The sequence below is a fragment of the Eumetopias jubatus genome, unplaced genomic scaffold (genome assembly GCF_037043125.1).
Source record: "Eumetopias jubatus isolate StellerSeaLion01/CBP00866 unplaced genomic scaffold, mEumJub1_p1.0 scaffold_72, whole genome shotgun sequence".
NCBI classification, from domain to species: Eukaryota; Metazoa; Chordata; class Mammalia; order Carnivora; family Otariidae; genus Eumetopias; species Eumetopias jubatus.
In genome coordinates this window covers 138,315-142,556 of record NW_028274878.1, presented here as the reverse complement: position 1 = coordinate 142,556, position 4,242 = coordinate 138,315, and positions in this window count along the sequence as shown.

Below are 4,242 nucleotides of genomic sequence, written 5' to 3'. Positions count from 1 at the left end.
TTAATGGGGTTTTGATTTGAATTTCCCTGATGGCTTTTCTTTTTCAAATTTTGAAAGATGACAAATAGCCTTCAGGGGCGCCTGGCTGACTTAAGCGTCCGATTCTAGATTTTGGTTCAAGTTGATCTCAGGGTCATGAGATCAAGCCCTGCAATAGGGTCCATTCTCCATAGAGAGTCTTACCTGAGATTCACTCTCTCCCTCTCAATTTTTCCATCTCCTGTCACTCTCTCCCTCTCAAAATAAATAAATGTATCTTTTAAAAAAGGAAAGAAAGATTACAAATAGACTTTCTGGATATTTCTAGACACTTATCTGATTTTTTTCTGTAGGTTGATTTGTGAGCCACGGATCCCATTTTGTTTTCTGACACAGGATAGAGGTTCCCTCTGATTGAATTGGAGCCCCCCAAAATCCCTAAGTTGAATGCTTCTTCAATAGAGAAAAATGCTCACTCCATGGGCTACATAGGCTCCACCCCAGCCACCTTACGAGATTTGGGGCAGCAGAGCCCAGGGCCCATAGGAGGGGATCAAATCCCATCCATGAGCTAGTCCCCGATATTGGAGACGAATTCCACGGTCAGGACAATAAATGCCTTCAACACCTGCAGCGCAGAACCAGAGTGGAGGCTCAGGGGCAGTGGCAATCAAATGTGTAGTCTAAATCATGAACAGACATTTTTCCAAAGAAGACATCCAAATGTCTAACAGACACATGAGAAAGTGCTCAACATCGCTCAGCATCAGGGAAATCCAAATCAAAACCTCGATGAGATAACACCTCACACCAGTCAGAATGGCTAAAATTAACAAGTCAGGAAACGACAGATGTTGGCAGGGATGCAGAGAAAGGGGAGCCCTCCTACACTGTTGGTGGGAATGCAAGCTGGTGAACCACTCTGGAAAACAGTATGGAGGTTCCTCAAACAGTTGAAAATTGAGCTACCATACGATCCAGCCATTGCACTCCCAGGTATTTACCACAAAGATACAAATGTAGGGATTTGAAGGGGTACGTGCACCCCGATGTTTATAGCAGCAATGTCCACAATAGCCAAACTGTGGAAAGAGCCAAGATGTCCACCGACAGATGAATGGATAAAGAAGAGGTGGTCTATATACACAATGGAATATTATGCAGCCATCCAAAGGAATGAGATCTTGCGATTTGCAACGACGTGGATGAAACAGGGGGTGTTATGCTGAGTGACACAATTCAATCAGAGAAAGACGTAGGAAATGACCTCACTGATATGAGGAATTCTTAATCTCAGGAAAGAAACTGAGTGTTGCTGGAGTGGTGGGGGGTGGGAGTGATGGGGTGGCTGGGTGATAGACATTGGAGAGGGTATGTGCTATGGTGAGCACTGTGAATTGTGCAAGAGTGTTGAATCACAGATCTGTACTTCTGAAACAAATAAAGCAACATATGTTAAGAAAAAAGAAAAGGAAGAAGATAGCAGGAGGGAAAGAATGAAGGGGAGTAAGTCGGAGGGGGAGATGAGCCATGAGAGATGATGAACTCTGAAAAACAAACTGAGGGTTCTAGAGGGGAGGGGTGGGGGGATGGGTTAGCCTGGTGATGGGTGTTAAAGAGGGCACATTCTGCGTGGAGCACTGGGTGTTATGCACAATCAATGAATCATGGAACACTACATCAAGAACTAATGATGTAATATATGGTGATTAACATAACAATAAAAAATTAAAAAAAGATGTGTAGTCTAAAACGTAAATGTGACTCTGGTCAGGGAGGAGGGTGAATGTTAGTCCTCCCCAAGTTCTGGGGCTCATATGAACCTCGGGTAAATTCTGCATCCTATTCCCCATTAGAACAACATATTTTAGAAAAATAAGAAAAGACTCTCAATTGCCTAAATATACATGGAAATGGGGTACCATAGAATAATGTGAACCGTTTTTAGGAAAGTCATTTTGTTTTTTAAATGTGTCCCATCCCTCTCTCTGCCTTTCCTCCAGGACTGCCGAATATTTGGTCAATGAACGTTAAGTGCCTGCTACATGCCAGACAGGATTCTAGGTCTTAGGGACAGCAGAGAATCAAAACATAGGGTCCCTGCTCCCAGGTAACTTACATTCTCATGGCGATAAGAAGGATTACCAGGGATGAAGCTGGTACTGTGTGCAAGCATGGTCCAGAGTCATTTCTACACATTCTTACACTTACACGTCATAACAGGATTAGAAAGTACACAGTTACTTAATTTTTTCCCAGTTTCTCTAATGGAACACACAGTCTAAAGGTGAAGTAATTTGTCCAACATCACAAACTACCCTTGGCTTCAACCTCACTGTTGAATTAACGCTTGTTTCCTTCTATCAGTCAGGCTGTATGTTTTCAGGCACAGGAGCTGACATTTTAACAAAATCAGTGAGATTGTCAGAGGATCCTTTTCTGATCTGAAGTTGAAGACCACCTCCTCTGTGTCCTATGTATTACTGCCCCATCTTATGAATTTTCTCCTTCATTAATACACCTCACTCTAATGTGCAGTCAGGTGACACACGAAGTGAACATCTCTTAGGTTTTGAAATAGTTTAAATGTCAATCAGAGACACTCTGAACTCGAAATCACAAGACCCCGTTTCCAAGTGAGCTAAAGAACAGCTGGAAGATCGTGAAAAAATGACCTTGGCTTCCCTGTCTGTGTCCAGGTTTCTGACTCATTCGCTCATTCGCTCATTTAGTCCACGAATACTGATGGAAAGCCTAGACACTTCTAAGCAACGGTCAGCATGGTGAGCCAGAACACACAGCCCAGCCTCATGGGGGTTAGATATAGCAGAGCAAAAAGATTTCATCTAATAACAATATGAGCACAAACTGAAATAGGTGCTATGAAGGGAAGGAAATGGGTAAGACTGTGAAGATCTACTGTAGAAGGAAATTACCTATGTGAGGGAATCAAGGATACCTTCCCTAAAAAGTCCACCTTGCCCTGACATCTAAAGGATGACTGAGACCTTCAACAGGTGAGGGGGCATCCTGGGAGGGAGGGAGCAGGTCACACTAGAGGAACTCTCAGAAGGGTCATGCACACACTACACAGGGCTGAGGCTAGGATGTCAGGAGTCACTGGACAGGTGGGCTTGGTCCAGACCTTCCAGGCCATTTAGAGGCAAGTTGTTAATGGTCATCCAAAATCTATTCCCCCTTCTCTGTCACAGTAAGACAACAAGCTGACTCTAGGATGAATATTCTAGGCTCAGAGAAGCTGCAGAAGCTGCAACGATCACAAACGCACTCTGATTTGGATTTTCTATTTGTGATATTTACACACTCCGGGATAACTCACTAAGCACTTTTATGTACATATGTTATAGTTAAATTAAATACTTTTAGAAAAGAAAAAGAGACATGTGCACACAGGTGAAATATACCATTTTAAGTGTGTAATAGGAGGATTTTATTGTATTCAAAAGGTTGCACGACCATCACCACTGGAAACACTTTTAAGCACTATCTATTTTGGCCTAACCGCATTCTTAGAGAAATTATTTTAGAATTATACAAGATTTTATTTATTTATTTCGCAAAGAGACACACAGGGAGAGAGGGAACACAAACAGGGGGAGCGGGAGAGGGAAAAGCAGGCTTCCTGCCTAGAAGGGAGCCCGATGTGGGGCTCGATCCCAGGACCCTGGGATCATGACCTGAGCCAAAGGCAGAAGCTTAATGACTGAGCCACTCAGGCGCCCCTAAAATTATATTTTTAATTGAGTTTATAAAATACACAATTGAAAATGCACACATATTTTTAAACAGCTCAATAAGATTTTGACATGTGCAGTTGTCTGTGGAACCACCTACCACATCAAGATGCTGAGGACACCTCCCGCTGCCTAGCTGGCTCTCCATGCCCTCTCCTACTTGGTGTGCCCCCCAGAATATCCACTAACCATTCTTAAAGCTCCTCAGTAGGGAACAGAAAGGCAATGCCTTAGAAGGGTCGGGTGTTGATCCCACAGGTTATAAGCAAAGAGTGCTCACCAGATCCTCCCTTGCTCCCAGAACAAGTTTCCTCCTTAGAGCTGAGCAGAAAGGTCCTAAGAAACCCCGTCCATCTTGGAAGGGATGGCAGCAGCCACCCTCACAGCTCTGGTGGTGTGGAGGCTTGAAGATTTCATCCTGGCTCTGAAAGACTCGGTTGGTTCAGACTGAACTGTGGGGAAGGGATCTTTGGGATCCTCATGACCCCACCCTCCATGGGTAGGATGA